Source organism: Dermacentor silvarum, chromosome 1, assembly GCF_013339745.2.
Source record: "Dermacentor silvarum isolate Dsil-2018 chromosome 1, BIME_Dsil_1.4, whole genome shotgun sequence".
NCBI lineage: Eukaryota > Metazoa > Arthropoda > Arachnida > Ixodida > Ixodidae > Dermacentor > Dermacentor silvarum.
In genome coordinates this window covers 72,741,850-72,759,828 of record NC_051154.1, presented here as the reverse complement: position 1 = coordinate 72,759,828, position 17,979 = coordinate 72,741,850, and the positions used below count along the sequence as shown (strand labels likewise).

General features: G+C 43.9%; 1 protein-coding gene across 2 annotated transcripts in view; it reads left to right on the top strand.

Moving 5' to 3' along the window:
• The window catches only part of LOC119465780 (RNA-binding protein 12), a 52,747-nt gene that overhangs the window by 18,059 nt on the left and 16,709 nt on the right, over positions 1-17,979 (top strand). Inside the window, exon 3 of one of the 2 annotated variants that reach the window (XM_037726251.2) lies at positions 14,095-14,131. The exons of the other annotated variant lie outside the window; for it this stretch is intronic. The gene's annotated coding sequence lies outside the window, so the exon portion shown is untranslated. The remainder of the gene's footprint in view (positions 1-14,094; positions 14,132-17,979) is intronic. 2 annotated transcript variants of the gene reach the window in all.

Sequence of the window (17,979 nt, the reverse complement as noted above, 5' to 3'; positions counted from 1 at the left end):
AGCTTTGGTGTGTACGTGTTGACGCTGGCTCCTGCTAGATGGTCAGCCACTAACATGCTTCTGCTGTAAATGAATTCCTGGCAGTCACCGTCGATAAATCGCGTGATTGTTCTGTAGCCTGTGCTTTTAGATGGTCATGGTGAGAACAGCGCACATGCAATTTTGTCACTTGCCGTTCATCTGCTTACAGCTAAGTACAATGTGGTAAAGTTAACTCAAGGTAATATATATCTACATTTCACTCGCAGTATGCTCCAAGGAATTTCTCACACTAAGACTTTGCTGCACTTCTCATCTTCGCAATTTGTTTCTCAGACTTCATGTCCTGCATCGAGCCTTCACTTAATCGCCTGTGGGGCTTTGGCCAGTAACTTATTTTGGCCTAGAAGAATGCCGACACAAAATTTCAAATTACAGGTGTTGTGTTGTTCGATTCTTCTGTAGCTATAGGTATCTGTGATGGGAGTATTGTGTTGCTGAGAATACATTTAGAGTATGAATTTGGAGAGGTAGCTTTGAAGGCTGCACTCTCTGCACTAGTTTAAAAAGTGCATAACTCTTTTCCTTGATTTGACAGCCCAGTGTATGCTGTAGAGTTTCTTAAAAACTTACTTGAGGGAACTTTTATGCTAGTGTTTACAGGAGCTGCAACTATGGTGTTGTAGCCACCTTGGAAATGATGGGTAGTAAATGGATTTCCCTAGACTTTGTCCGTATGGCTTCAAATAGCATTTGCACTTTCAAATTGATAATTTTCAATAAAATATATAATTGAAACAATGGAATTATGCATGTGTGCAAATACTTATCGCCCTACTGTGTTTAGAAAACTATGCTTTTAAATTTATAAAGATGAAGCGTAATAATGTCACAAGAATGCTTAAAGTGACAGGCACCAATATTAGACTAATTCATATACTACCCATCATTCCCATGGTAGCAGAATGATTGCAGCACCTGAGTGCGCTCCGAGTGCCCCCTGAGTAATTTTTGTAGAAAACTATAGGGGCACATCACCTGCACTATACTGTTTGATTTGTCGCTGTGCACTAGTTCTTGGTAGCAATTTCCATTACACGCGACGGAAATTGCACTCGATGCAATCAAGTTGGTCGCTGAGATCAGTGCTATTTTTGGACACCAACACAAAAACGAAAGAAAGTAGGGAGAAGATCCATTGAAATTGCTCTTGAGAGCTATTTCGTGGTTTGTTATATGTTATGGTGGTGGGGGTTGGGAAATTGTGTCATTCAACTAATCCAGAAAACGGCAACTTATTGTTGGGCACTGTGGGTTGCCGTATTGGGTATGTACCATCAGCACCGTGACACAAGAATAGGGCAAATAAAAGCTAGTACTTCAGATTCCATTCTCTTATTTTTATGTTTGTTCACACACTATGTGGCAAATTAAATGCGTTTTCACAATGGCTTCGGGTGCTGATCGTACGCATGTTCGCGCGCTCTTCAGGTTATTTACACCTACTGCAAGTTGCCAATATTACGGGATGTCCCCTACGAGACTGAATAGTCTTCAGATGTCGTTGCAATTTTCTGATTTGTTGTGTAGATGCTACTCGTGATACAAAAACGCTGCAATTGTACCATCAGATCCTTTGTGCTGTCAGATGTATTATGGTTAACATAAGCGTATGGAGCAGTTTAAAGAATTGCAACCTCATTTAGATACTTTTTCAAGGGCATATGACATAACAAAATAGTACTCGAAGCTTCAACATTGTGCTCCACACACTACCATTTAGTTACATTCTGTTAGTGTTGGTTTTCACACGTGGTTTTCCCGGTGGATTAAACTTGCCATTTAAAGGTGTTACCTCAGCTGTGAGACGTAACTGCTCATTAAGAGCTCACATGCAATACAATGCAGACTATATCGTAATGTAGATTAGATTCTGGGGCTTTACGTGCCTAAACCACGATTTGATTATGAAGCATGCTGTAGTAGGGGACTCCGGAAATTTCGACCCCCTGGGGATCTTTAACGTGCTCCCAATGCATGGGACATGGGTGTTTTTGCATTTCGCCCCCATCAAAATGCTGCCGCCGTGGCCGGGATTTGATCCCATGACAACGTGCTTAGCAGCGCAACACCATAGCCACTAAGCCACCACGGTGGGTTATACCATAATGTATTTTCTGCATATGAACATTGAACGCTGTGACTTGGAATAAACAGTATCATCAGTTTATTTTGAAGCGATAAATGTTATTTAAATATTTTTATCTACTTAACCTGGAGTACTATTCCTTTTTTTTCCTGCACAGAAACCAATAAACTTACACTATTGTGTGTACTAAGTATCCTTACTGCACCTATATTATCTGTCATTTTAAGTGGTAATTATTACAATTATACCACCAGCAACGCCTACGCATGTATTATTACATGTTATGTATTGTACATTTATTACTATACACCTGAATGCACAGACGCTGGTGGAGCCATTCACCACGACACTGCTAACAGCTGTGAACGGCCACAACCAATGTCTTCTCACACTGAATTTTAGTAACCACTGTTGCTCACTCCAACTTACAACAATATTATAATACATAGGTTTTCAAATTTATTTAGCATATGCCACAAAAGCTGGTAGCAAACAACACTGGCCGTTGCACCTGCAGAATTGCAAATGTACGAAAAATGCTCTCCAAAAACTGCATGGCGACATGTGTGAAGTAATTAGGCGCAGTTTTGCGGTCCCGCATTCACGCGCACGCCCACATACGCGTACACTCAAGAACACCCCCCACATACGGTGCTTCTTGAGTGTATGCGTGTGTGGGTATGTGCATGAATGCGGGAGTGCAAATTCGTGCCTTATTACTTCACTATGGCGACTTGTTAACTAGCCCAACAGCAAGTTCTACTAAGCAACATGTGAAATGGCCTTCACACTGATTGGTGCGGAAGTGCAGGCATTGTGCCAAACATATTGTAGCAGATGTGGCACGGTGATCACAGTGCTTCACATTATTTGGTTAATGCAGTCAATCTAGCTCTTGGAAGGAGCTGAGCACATGTTCAGTTCTTAGAAGATTGCCTTGACAGATTTGTACACAATTGCAGCACGCTGACTTCGTTCAGGTGTGTTTTTGTGTGCAATATTTCCTGGTGAGCAAGCCGCTTTGCACTTTGTTGCCACTGTTTTACCATCACATAGGTTACAGCGACAATGGAAATGAAATGTGCTTCACAGCATGTGACATAGCTCACTTGTTGCTGTATTACAGTCCTCAATTTGTTAGTGCCATGCTGCACTTGCATAAAATGAACTCGTGTGGCACTGTGCCCAGCACTGGTGCAGAAAGTGTAGCCACTTTAAAGCTTAAGATTAGTCAGGCGACTGATTTCATTCTGCAGCACTTCAGGATATTAAAATCAACATCACTGTCTCCTAGGCTGTTTGCAACATTTCCTTTCTACATTTTTTGTGAGGACTGCTGATGTCATTGATCAGGATGCTTGTGTGGAGCAGTCGAATTGTTCGCCTACTAGGCTCAGATTCTTCACTCTCCCATGTGCGCTGTCGTGAGAAGTTAGTGCAAAGTTATATCGTCTAATAGATCATGACAGGGCATTGTTACATGGTAAACCATGCCCCTCAAAGCATGCCCCTCAAAGCAGTTGCCCCTCAACCGTAGCAACTGTAGGATGTTATATACTTATCATTAAGCATGGACACTCTAAAGTTGTCATCTCCGCATTGCTGCTTGCAGTGCTGCAACTTCTAAGTCTGCTTTAAGCAGGGTAAATTGGAAATGGCTTGCTGTATCTATAGTGACGGTGATTCCAACTTTGAGGTAATTATTGGTCATACTTGCAGCGATAAGGATGACCACGATTCAGACAGCAACACTGTGTAGCACATGCATGGGGAATAAGTTTTGTGGCAGCTAACTTTTATGCCCCTTCACATAACCATTTAGCCCACGTGATCTGTTGTGAGCTCACTGTGATGATCAGCTTCATTTGCTGTGGTGTGGAACGTTGCTCACTACACCTTTTGGAATTAATATTAAGTGAACCCAGGGCCAGTCACAATCAACAATGCTATCATACCTCGATACCTTGGAACACCCTTTGATTTTTTGTTGTTGAAATATCACGGAGTTGGGACACTTGCAGACCCATACACAGCAAAACCTAAAGTCGTATCTAGCAGGAGAAGAAAACTGCACTGACTGGTGGAATGGCTTATCCAAAGACTGCATTGTATGCCTGCTTGGCCACTGAAAGCAAGGTGAGAGTTTTTATTCAGAAGGGCACTGCCAAAAGCTCTTGTTTCACATGAAGTGACTGAATCGTCTGTGCTCACTTTGCAGAATCTTCACTAGCCTCATGCACACGCACCAGAGATATTGGTGCTGTGCAAAAGGTAGAGGGAAAATGTTGGGTCTCTGGCCAAAACTGCACTCTGCGGAACACTTTTCTATCTGTAGTAGTGTGCCGATTGAGAAAGCTGACTGATGCGCCTTATTCGAAAAGGATGTGGTGAGCAGCTACGGCTTAAGTGGGCTGTAAATGCGGTAAATTCAAAGGCATATGTGTTTGGGTATTCTTGACCATACAGAGCGTCGCTACAGTGTAAGCGGATGGATGCAAATTGGGTTCCAATTTAGTGGAATTGTTGGTAAAGTAAAAGTTCATTGTCACGAAAACACTTGTGGCAAAGTAAAACTTCATGCCATGCTTCCGTCAAATATTCTGATGAGTTTGGCTGTAAGTGGCATGCTCACGAGCCAGCTCTTGAAATTGTGCATTGAGCAAAATGTAAAACAAAACTTGAGGCTGCTTTTAGCACTAACTAGCACTGGTGTGTGTTCAGCAGACTGTTATGTTCTTAAAGCATATCTTCATGTCATGGTGAGCAGTTGAGCTGACAATGCGTAGAGGCTGACAACAGAAAATTTCTGTATTTGTCAGCGTGTATTCTTTACTCTTGTTTCTAAGACTAAGAATCCTCGGAAGACAGCCTTTTATTGTATTTGCCCTGATTTTTGACTGAAATCTAATTTTGCCTGTCGAAGCGGCTTGGACTCACTGCTTCACAGCTGCAGTCATGCCTGAAAGTACTGTGCTTCAGTGCTGGGTGCTTCTTGGAGGCTGACAGTTGCTTCATTCTGCTGCACCTGTACTGTCTACTGGAGCTACTTCAACGACGTCTGTTGGGGTGCACCTGTATTTTTTATATTGCTGTCCCTTTAACACTACGAAGGTGAGCTGAACACGCAAAATTTTTATGTCTTGGGACATGTGGGGCATCAAGATTGTGTTGCGAGCTGGAAATGATTCCCCACAAGCATTACGCTCGGTAAAAGTGCCGATTTTACTTTTTTGCCAACAGGCACACATAAAGGTGTTACTTTCAGGCGGTGATGAACATTGTAGCAGTGCTAATTTGAATATAGTTGTTATATTAACTGTGGCGGTATCGGAAGTTTGACTACTTAGAGCCTGCTATCCCATGAGCTAAACACATGCGCGCACTCTCTCCTCCCACGCGCTCTCTCTCTCTCTCAAAGAAGAAGTCAAGATAGATAGAACAAAACAGCTTTCACAACTTGTCAAAGAAACATGCTGCATGCAATCTGCAAACATACAAAGAAGTTCACATAAAGTTGCAAATTTATGCAGATAATGCATAATGCATAGTTAGCACATGACCTGTGACAATCGCGAGTTGTCTCTGGAAGCGTAGAATTACTAACTAGGAAAGTTATTATGACCATAAACTGAGATGAAAAAACACCAAAGCACACAAAGTGTCACTGGTTTGACAAAGTCGTCATGAAGTTGCTGTGCGACAAAGATTGTCACTCATCACTGTTTACAAGGAACTAATGCGGTCACTGTCCACAAGAATATTGTGCTAGGCTTTTACAGCTTCTCTGAATTTATAAGGAGTAGACCAGGGGGTCTGAGTAATTTCTTTAGAGATAAGCGACGACTAAGATCACAAGGCGGTCACGAAGTGTCTCCCAATGCTGGTTGGATTGTGGACATTTGATATGTTCAACTGAAGGTTCAGGGGTGCCACAATGTACACACTCTGAAAAGAGTCTTTTTGTATATTATATATTAAGCATAGGTGTTATGCAATACCAGTACTTGTCAGTTACCAAATGTGTTTTGGCATACTTCGAGCACACACGAAACAAAAATGTGGTCCTGTGATATCAGATTGCAATGAAACCATTTCAGCATTCTGTGGCAAGTTGTAGTTATGGAGGAAACCTGGAATCAAAGTTTTGCTGTGTGTTTCTTTGAATCGAAAGGCAATGACAAAACAAGTGCCTGCATGGTGAGGTCGTCTGGGCCTATAGATTTCATATAATACTGTACTTGTACCTGGAATGTTTTACCGAGTACATCTGTGGCCTGCATAGCTGTGCTTTTATCTGAAGGTTTTGCAGTGGACTCCAGATATCTTGAAAGTTCGATTTCGAAAATACCAGAAAAAAAAGGCAACGGGGCAGCGGTGCTTGCACTCGCTTTTAACCGGTGGCAGCTTGCTGGCCAAACCAGACTCCGCGCCGGGCTGGGCTCCCCGCTTGTTTTCCACCTTTCCATCAGTCACAGTTAGCGGCACGCACTTGTTGGGCTGTTGTCTGCCATTTCATTGTGGCCTGACGCGGCAGCGGTGAGCAGGGAGTCGGTCTGTTTTTTTTTTCCTCATTTAAGGCGCTGTCAGCATCGCATCAATGTGATCACAGCGTTTTTAATCGTGACCTTGAGCAAGATGATCGGCACGCTTGATCAGTCCACGCGCTGCGCCCAAAAGAAGCCAGCATGCGAGCCCACAGCGTTTTAGCGAAATCGCGACTTGACAAGGACACTTGCTTCATGCTCGCGCGACGGTGCGGCGTAAATGCCGCGTCACTCGTTGGGCGTCTCCGAAAAGCCCGATTTTGTGCTCTTCCGTAGTTTTGCTTTTCGAAGATAAACTGTCCAAAATTCATTACGATGCAGAAAGTAGTCGTGTCAGCTTTCTGGATGTCTGAAAACGGTTATGCTCAGATGACTGGCTTCAAATATTGCATTATGATCAGTCATCTTGGCACTGTGCCCTTAACATTGTTGCCCTAGACACCGACGTCTCCAGTACCGGTACAGGCAGAAGTGACCGACAATATTATGGGCGGTGTTTTGGAAATGCTCTAAGTTGTCCACGAGCAGTTAGTGGGATTTTATTTTTGTGATTTACTAGAGAAATTGAAATATTACGCTGCCATGCTGCCTAGAGACGAGCTTCACTGACAATTTAGCACACTCTGTCTGCCTTGACTAGCGTCTCCAAGCAACATTTATTCCCTGCCTTATCCCATACGAGAACCCAGGGATCTCGTCACATTTACATCGTGAGCCTCACCTCCATTTTTTTCTTCTCCTAGTCATTATTGCGCAGTGCACTCCCTTGTGGTGGTATTACCTGTTCTGCAATGGATGGTGTACCAATGTCACGTGCCATAGTCAGCGACGTTCTAGGCAGTACCATCTTATGTATATGTATTTGTGCATGTGACCTTGACTATATGGCTGGAAGCAGGCCTCCCTCAATAGTAACAGTTTGCATTTTTTTTTTTTTTTTCATTTGAAATTTGAGCTGTTTTTCCGCTGTGCAGCCGCTTGATACTTCGGACACACTGCATGGTCTACCTGCCTGCAGCAATTGTCTGTTCGCATTGCCCAAACCTGGTTAGGGGCCCTTTAATCAAAGGAAGATCCTACAATCCTGTGATGATAATACTGCCAAATGTCTTTAGAACTGAAATCCGATTACAGTATCAATGTTAGTCTAAATATAGAAATTAAGGTAGAAGCAATGCTGTGATGATGTGTTTTAAGTTTCTTTGCCCTGAGCATCACGGATATGTGAAACATACTGTAAGGTTGCGACTTAATTTTTGTGGCTACTAGATACATTTTTGCACTCTTGCCAAAAGCTAATTTAACGTATCGAGGAATGGGAAGAAAGTAGTTCTAACAGCATTCAGGAGAATGATGGGCATGAGTTTGCAGCAAGAAATATGTTGGTTTTCCTGGCCCTGTTAGTGATGTCTTTTTTGTATTCCTTGACTGTGCACTGATATGCCAGAACATACTGCTCAGAAAATTAGTACACATATTCTGACCCTCAAAATTTTTCTTTTAACCCTTTATGGGCGAGTGTTGCCCACAGGCAACAAACTTTTTTTCTTGCTGAGTTTTGGTATTGAGTACGAAGTTTCTGGCTAAATGCCTTTGGTTAACACTGAATGATAGGCAGCAAATGTCATTTGTTGGTTTAGAGCAGGAAAACAGGACGAGAAAGAAGTTTGGCACGCCACCCTCTTTCTTTTGAAAAACATGGTCAGAGGAGACACCGATAAAATATCTCTGGCTGCAGTGGTGTCACGCACGTGATGTAAAGCAAGTAAAATGTACACCTATGGTTGACATGATGACAGCTGTCTGTACAAATACCAAACAAAGCCATGGATAGCTTGGGGTGAAGCCCACTTCAAGTTTTCTTCCTGGTGCTTTCCCCCTATTGCTGAAAAAGTTTCCGCAAATTTTTCTTATTATGCTTATTATCATTGTGTTTTGCACATTAGATAGAAAATAAAATTTTGTTTCATGACATTTATATGTGCCATCATTAAAGGGTTAAACATCTCGCAAGTCGCATATGTCTGGCAGCCTTGCTTTCATCTTATTGTTATGTATTAACACCACTAGAGCACTGATAAGTGCTTGTGGCTAATGATAACACAATTTGCCTGAACTAAGGCATACCAAAACTCATTTGTAGCTTACCATTGAAAGGTCACCTTTCTTTCATCCTGATGTCATTGGGTAATAGAAGTGAACATAGCACCAACTATTGCTTTCTGCAAATAGTACGCTGGGCCTTGCAGTGGCTGCCAAGGCCACCTTTTGGCACATAAGAATAAACATGTATTTGGGTTTTCAAAGTCTAACTAGATGGTGGTTTGCCAACACATTTCACACTTTGCTGATTATGACGTGCTTTATGTATTGGACTGATAGTTGGGAGACTGCCGTAGAGCACTGTTATGCATATTATCCTCAGTTTTATATGCTTTTATTGAAGAACTTCAGCTTGTAGGGCATCGGGACTAGCAGCACAGATGGAAAAGCAATGCATGTGCCGCCACCTGTTACGTGATATCAGTTTCAGCATGCACATATTCTACCTCCTATAGTAATGCAAACCTGCAGGATTTTACTGTTAAGCTTTCAGCAACATGATATGCGTCACTTGCTGCATGTGTTCCCATGTGATTCTCATTTGTGCACTTGCTCCAAACAAAGCAGGGACAGAGGCACAGCTTGATGCAGTGCACTTTGTAGGGTGTACAAGCTTCTTTGCAGAAGTCAGAGACTACTACTACTCCTAAGCATTTGGGAGTATGTTTTCAGGTTTCTACGGCTGGCCTTTCACTAGTCAAAAGAGAATAATTGGAATGAGGCATATGAAATGCTCTATAAAATGGATGTCTAATCTGATGCCCAGTCAAAAGGAGAAAAGGAACTGTACCTAGGAACCAGCCTAATATAATTATTTAGCGGAGAGTGAGTGAATGGATGATGGGTCTAACAATAATACTGTGGCCATCAATGCATCTGACTTTGCATTCGTCAAATTGTTCCAGATGGAATCGAAAGCAAGAATTAGGATGGGTGATAAATCGCCAATTAAACCTATGGCTTGTCATTTAACTTAGGTCACCCTTGGTTATGGCATGCATATTTTATAGATGATTACAGTAGACTACGAGTGGCTTGTAATTAATTAAGCACATGTACATAACCTTGGAAGGTGCAAATATAACCGCTGATTTTATTTGTTACGGCCCTAGTGAGACATGTTTTGCATGCGAGTACTTAAGTGATCTCTGTATAGTACAGTACAAGTGATCTCTGAAGACAGCAGTGGCTCTTGCCCAGTATTCTACTCGCCCTATGGCATGCCTTATGCCATGCCATGGGTTGGTTGTTCTTTAGTTTAATATGGTTTAGGCTGCACAAACACTAATAAAGCTAATAGGCGTTTGTTTTCAGGAAAATAATTTAACCTTGTGAAGAATGTTCTAAATGTGGTGGTTAATCACACCAAAATTTCAGTGGTTTAAAACTGTTGCAGCAAAGATCTTGTGATAAAATAGTGGGGAATATCGTTTTGTTAAAATATATTCCCAAATGTTTACTGGGTCGTGAAGCCAGATGTGTAATTGTTACTGTATTAGCTTTTTCTTCCTAGCAAGATTATGGTGCAAAACCCTTGACTGGTAGAGTTAACCACAGCAATTGCGTGAGTCGCACACTAAGACACCATCCGCATTATCACGACTGCACTTAAGTAGTAACAAACAGTTTAGTACTTTTTCAAAATTATCTTCTAATCTGGAAAGGACGTGTGTGCTTGAATTATTACTTGTATGGTTTATAGGGCATTAAAATATGGCACCAACACTGATATCAGTATAAACTATACACAGGTGTAGAATGTTGGATCAGAACTTTGACAAATTAAAAATGCAGTGCTCCAGCTTCATTGCTAGGAACAGCGCTGTAATTGCAAGCATGAATTGTCACTGGGCCTTTTGGTGGGGCTCCTTTAGCAGTCGTGCGGCTGCAGTGCTGAAAAGTGACTGCACTTCTCGCTCGCTCTTCTACTCAAACATTACATGTAATTTGCATCTTATACACAAGACAGAAATGCTGTAGACCTGTTTGGGGCACTTGAGATTTCATCTTTTAAGATAATTCAATGTAACTGCTTCCATTAGACTGATAAAGTGTTCTTTGAAAATGATTGCCATTAATTTCGCAATAGGTTGATTATTGAAGGAGAAAATGAAGGTCAAAGTTTCATTTTTTTTTATGTAGTGTGGCACAAAGTAAAAAGCCAGAAGAAAGTGAGAAGACAGAAAAAAAAAAACATATTGGCGCTCTCTCGGTCTTCTCCTTTTCCCTCCGGTTTTGTTACTTTGTGCCACAGTTTGTCGAGATTAGCTATGCACCAACTCGCCCGACATAGTATTCTGCTATACTGCATCTTATTTTTTTTTAATTCCGTGCCGAAACCCTAACGCCGGTCTGTAGTGTGACGTCACGGATATCAAAGTATTTTTCGTAATTGAACTGCACTAAGTAAAATTTTGTGAAACATGCCATGTTCAGCCCTTGGCTACTTTAGAACACACTGTACTTCATTTTTACCGATAATTAGTTAGACCCTAGCAGACGTCAAAATCTGATGTCACAGTGAGCTGATGTGGGAACTTCAAGGCGGCGTTGCCACCCGTCTTTCCTTCTTGTGCGTTGTCTGGCTTGCCAAGCGTCTTCTTGTGGTAAGAGTGATGTCTTTAGTTTTCTAGAAAGGTAATTTACTAATACAGGAGAAGCCATTTTTCTCTAGTGTTCCTTTAAAACCTCATGCGTATGCAGGGATTTCTCACCCTACTGCTAGTCTAGGCCTTTAGCTTACTTTAGGACACTTGTGTTGATGCGCACACAAACATGGTACAAAGTTCAACATAACAACAATGGATCTCTTCAATATAAACATGAACAATTGTAGTTTCTTCAGTAAGCACGGTTCAGCATGTGTTTTATACTGTGGCTTTTCACTTAGTGTACAAAGGATGTGGGTAATCCTGTGCTTTCGTCGTAGAGAAAGCATGGCATAACGTTCATGCAGCACAATTTAAACAGTCTGTAGCCATCTTGATGGTGATCATGCACATACAGTTCCTCGGGGGCTCAATATTTACTCGACTGCTACATTAGTGGCAGCTGGTCAGTTGGGCCAAAAGTGCCATTGCGTCATGTTTAACAGCAAGCTCGGATACTACAGCTGAGATAGTACATTAATAAAACCTCATGATGCAGCTGCAGGTCATCTGTACCCCGAGCAACAACAAGGCTTTCGTTTAAAGATATTGCACGTTGTTTCGATAATATGGATGCTCATGTTTGCAAATGTGCGCCTTTGGATGATTTTATTCAGAGCTTATTGGCCGTTGCTATCCGTTTATACTGGAAACAGGTGTCAAGTGGTATAGGTTGCATACAGCCCTCTGTTAGTGTCAGTCACAAGTCATGGTAGATCTCTTTCTCTCTGCTGCCGAGTCCAACATAAACGCACCAGCCTTGTTTATTCTCACCACTTCAATAGTAGTTGGCAGTTTAGCACCTCTCAAAAAATGGTATCATCAAACGTGTGGTCAATGTGGCCTGAAGCAGCAAGCAGTGTATAACTTCAATAGCGCGTTAGCTTTACGTCGAGCGCTGTTCCGGCTAGGGGCCCATAGAGCTGATGGGCAGGAGTTTTGAACGCACTGTGGCGCAACCTACTTGCGAACAATAGTTGGCTGGGTAGTACAGAAAAGACGCCGCCCCGTAGAGCGACACGAGTCTCGCTCGTTTTGTGCGTTTTAAGTTCTCTGCGTAGTTTTTCGGACTCGGCAAATGCTTGAAACGTACACACACCATTTTGCGCTGCCGCCTGTAACTCTGGTCATAGAAAGCGGGCGCTCTTTGCTCCGACAAATCCTGCCGATGGCGGGGGATCCGGCGACTACGGCGAGCAACGCCAATGTCCCCAGGCATCTTCACCGCCGTTATTGTTGCGAATTGTCATGAACTCGAGGGTCGCAATCCCGATGCGGCGCATCGTCTTACCGGCGCTCGGGCTGGCGCCGAAACGTACGCGAGCATCGGACGCGCTGTTGGAATGCAGCGCGCAGCCGCAGTAAATACTCGCGGAGAAAGCTTCAGATTTCGTGCACCGCTGCGCCCAACAACAGCTGCGGCAGGGATAGCCGCACCAGCTGCTCGCTGCCTGTGCGACTGCTCCTGATTTGCTTCAGAAGTGTGTAATAAAGCGTTGTGTAAAAGGGCTCCCCAAGGCCAGAGACCATCTAAACCGACGCAGTTTCAGGGCGCAGTTAACATTGGGCAACACAACAAAAGATTGAGTCAATTGCGTGCCATGGCGAAACTAGCCGTCCGCACGCGAAATTGCGAACTGCCGCCGCGCACTGACACGATTTGAAGAATTATGAAGCCAAATGAATATTGCACGCAACTTCCGTGCACCCTCGAAACGTATTTGTGCGATTTATTGATCGTGTTGGCAACGAGCAAGGCACGGCGGTCACCCACGGCAGCCCGAATGCAGCCAGCCGTCATCGTTCGACCTTTAATCCTTGACGTCGTTTATTGCAGATCACTCGATCATATTGGCTCTCTTAAGAGCAAGCGGTTCGTGTATTCATTATCGCTAATCGCGCCAACATGCATTATAGAATTTACGTGGTTCTCAACGTCGTATGACCAGCGCGCCAAAACGATCCCTTCAATCTCTTGTACGTCGTAAACGTACTTGGCGTTGCAGAATATCTTGCCTTTTTGAATAGTGCCTGGCCTGAAATTTGCCGAAATTCATAACGCAGCAGAACCGAAAGCGATGCCTCCATTGTGCTCCTGTGCTTTCAGCAGCAGACGTCCACTTTTTATACTACTCGAAACCAATGAACGAAACCAATGAAACGTCCGTAGGGGGCGCTATTTAGCGGTGTTTTTGCTATGCCATTTGGGCAGCGCATCACGCCAAAAAGCCAACATGTACTTCATTCTTGCCTTTAAATCACTGACTCGCGCCAATGTCGCCCATGTAGGGCATGGGCCGGGTCAAATTTGATTACAATTAGCCTAAATCTTGTGCTAGCGGCGATTTTTATTCGTTTTAGAGGCATGTTCTGCTTATTGTTTTCGCGCCTTAGGATAAGGGAATAGCGTGACGTCACGAAAATGCGACGGCGCTTCTCTCAAGTTTAGCGTATTCAACAATTTAGGCAAACTCCATTGGGCTTGAGTTTTTCGCAAGGCAAGTTTAGTACCAGATGGTAATTTTGCAAGGTTTCCTGGATGATTGTCCAAAATAGGTAGAAAGACTGAGTATCGGTGTGTTCAACTGCTCTTTGTGTGGTGTTGTGTGGTTTCCGTGCATGGGAGCATTACATTCTGGACTAACCCATGTGTATCGCTGTTCTCGTGTAGGATCACCATTTCAAGATATCGGCGAATATAAATACTGGTAAGGATTCGCTGCTAGTTTTGTCTTTGACGTAAGAACTACTTCACTACAATTCACGTCGTAAAAATCCGCTTTGTAAGCAGGAATGGAGCACAGAGAAGCAGTAAAAAGCACCGGCAATTTGACGTAACGTTCAAATACTGTGTTGATAACTTTGACATGACGGTTAACTTTTGCTCTGGTGCTCTCGATTCTGCGGTTAACCGAGCACAATGCGAACACTATACATGTCTTACACCATGCTTTGAGAACGCGGCGTCCTGCCGGAATCGAGGAAATGAACACAACTACAGCGCGAAAAAAGTTGCATACCCGAACTATGTACGCCAACAGCCTAATGTAACGAATCGTGAAGGTGCTTAACGAAATTAGTTCCGCTTTTCTTAGGCGGAAATGGTTTTAGAAGAAAATCCACATTATGTCTGATCGCGGCATAGTGCAGAAAAACGGAGCAACGCGGATTTCTCGAAAATCTGGCCTCATAGTTGGAGAAAAATTCGTACTTTTACCGGATTCAAATTTGGGGCTACCGCTGCATTTTGATAGCGGTGTAGCGACAGATTGCCAGAAGGCTAGCACGGTGGCCGCGCTGGACGGAGTTCAATTGGAGCGCAGAAAGCTGAAGAAACCTGATAAGCAAACGATTTCTGCGAAAGCAAGTAACGTCTATGCTCTTTCGTTGAGTGAACGGGACATATTCGTTATATATTGTATTGAAAAGATAAAAATAAATACATGAAGAAATCAAGAGTTTTAGAGCACTACGCATAATTATGGCGCTGCCTCAACTTTTCGCCTTAGCCGGACGCATAGCCTTTGGATACTAAAGTGTTCTTGATAGAGCGAAGTGCTCACCTGCTGCCAGCTACCTTGCGTGACAGCCGGATTGACACTTTGATAAAAGTCGCACAGGATGCACATATGTTTTATGCATGATTCTGCTCGTGGTGCGGCGATAAATTACCCGTCGTAATTATGTCCAAATGAAATTTGTTTACGAAGCGCATCAAACTGATGTCCTGTCGCCGAAATAGTCATTTACTGGTTGCAAGCAAGCGTACGGCTAAGTAGCAGGCTGCGGCGCGCTAATTCGCGCCTATATATCTTCCACTTGGTTAAAAGCGCTGCCTCTGCGAACCGGCATATTGAAGGCCGGTCTTGTGTATAGCAAGTGTGTCTTTGCGACAAATTTATGTATCGCAAACCTACCCTTCTCACGCTTCTCTCGTTTAATTCGGAACGCTGCAGCGTTCGCAAATCTGACCTGAATCTACTGCGATTTACACTTCATAGGTTACATGGCTTTAGCCACCTATTTTGTGTTTTTACTATAGAAACACACTGAACCATTGTAGCATTGAACGCTTACCCTCTTGCGCATCGCGCAGACTGTCGCTACATTTAGCCAAATAAATACTGGGGACTTACTGTGTGTTGAACGGCCCATTTTGCTTCCTGAACACAGTGCCTGTCAAGTTCGACACTGCGACGTGCGACTTGGAAATTGGTCTCACTACGGAAACCGTCGTGATAAAGGGTTTTGAATACAGGCTAAAGCCCTACCAAATGCAGCGAACCATTGCGGTTGGGCCTTTATGGGTGGGCATTCACCGGTCGCGGATGGCACTCGGATGGAATCCGTCTCATCTGCTGCGACAAATGCATAGGCGGGCACCCGGTATGATCTAAGCACGGTAGGCCTTCATTGGTTGCTCAGAAATGTCGTCACTCGACGAGTAAATCAAGAGCCGCATGGAGTTTTTCAAGCGTCCAACGATGAGCTACTCGTAAACCGTGTTACGATTTGCCTATGCGCGCACACCGCCACGAAGAAACGGGCTAGCGTATGCTCTTTCGAAAACACGCACAAAACAATACTGCGCCGATATTTTGACGTGCGGTAACGACGCCCCATCGGGTGTCTTCATCAACCATGTGCCCCTACCGGACGGCTTGTTCATCCGGCTGCTTCAGGATGTATGTAAGTCTACGTACATGACACCAATATGACGCAGTCATCCAGGCGCTTTGATATTTGTGGACGCTTGACATTCGGCCCGGAGTAGCCGGGGACACGCGATATCGGTTTCTCGCTTGGGGGGTTCCACTAGCAAACTGCCTCCTCGAAGCCTCAATATCACAGAGCGGTACTTCGATGGCAAACTTGACGGCGATTAGTTAGTCACGGTGTACACACATGTGCACGTGACTTGCTCTCGCTGGTTCTGTCCAGTAGTGGCAAGGAAAACGCGGATATTGAGCTGCGGGTTAACTGAACTCTATCAAGGTTATCAAGTTTCGCTGGTGCTCCGTTATGTCTTGACCCTCTGGAAAACGTTTGCGCGTAGAAGTGACACTTATATTGAACGCACTGCACCCTGACGAAAACGTGCAACCTTGTTTTTGAGGTAGCTGGCTGTAAAATGAGGTAATATCCCCAAATGACGCATCTTGATCGATTGACGCTCATTTGCTTAACTGCCAACGACGTTTACATGCCCTGCGATGCAGTTAGACAAGATTAAACTATATGCGTTGTATTTATCTTTGATTAAAATTTGACCTGCCTGTTGTATTGACACCCCGTGTATCTGTCAGCCTGCAATGGCGGTTACTTAAACATTATATGCGCTACCAGCGAGTGATTTTTGAGATAGTGCCGTGTTCCGGGTCGTCATGAGCAGACACGGCATTGCTTGCCTCTGATGATTGTCATTTCTACTTGTGCCGTTAGTAATATGGAATTACATAGTAACGCTTCGAAAACAGTCACGCTGGAAATGTCCAATATTACCAGACTTTCACCGACTCGCCGTCGATGTGTTGCGACCTGAATATCTCCAGCCTGATTTCTATGGATGGATTGCTGGTTTGCTCCAGCCCACGCTCTTGCCATCGATGTTTGAAAGCAGGTTCGGATCACTGACCCATAGCACGCAACACGTGTGGCCGCTCCGTTTGTGGTCTCTTCATCGCCGACAGAACGGCGTTTTTCTTCTGCTGGCTTCGTTTCTTATAGGCATTGAGCCTCTTGTAGCACGATTCTTTGGTACTTAAAAAAAAAAAAAAAAAAAAGAGTGCGCGTCTATCGCGACACAGTACATTCATATCCGCATATTTTCTCAAGTACAAACTTGTGAATAGCAGGCAAACCGTCTCGTACCCTAGCCTGAATGGTTGCAACCGCACGAGTTTCTTGCAGCGTTCGCCCTTGTTGGAAAGTTCGCTGCAGAGCGTCGTTTTCCCGAGCCTGAGCTGGTGACAGGCCGACATAATGTTTGTCAGATGACTACACATGACGTCCAATTCTGTTTCCTCTCGCTTAAGCGTCCCGTTCGTATTTGGGAGTTCACATTCGGTATGTCGCGAAGTCGCACCAAGCTAACAAAGGTTTAAACCCATTTTCAAAAAGCCATCTTCTACTGTGGTCACAAAGGCCGGTTCCCGCAGACGCAAACCATGAGTGGTGTATTTACGTAACAGCGGAGAAACACTGAAGGAAACATGACGAGAGACGTTCTCACGTCAAAAACACACTCGTTTAGAGTGCGGGGACGTTTCTGCCGGCATGTCGGGAAGTCGAACTGATCGAACTGTTTTCAATCAACTTCGCCGGTATTCTGCAGAGGGCACGCACTATGTCCGCTTGGTTCAGGGTTACAGCAAGTTTTTAAAGTCTTTCTTGGGCTACCTAAACGCGAAAAACTTCTTCCTGGGGTTTTACGTGCCCAAACCAGTTCTGATTATGAGGCACGCCGTAGTGGAGGGCTCCGGATTAATTTTGACCACCTGGGGTTCTTTAACGTGCACAACAACGCAAGCACACGGGTGTGTTTGCATTTCGCCTC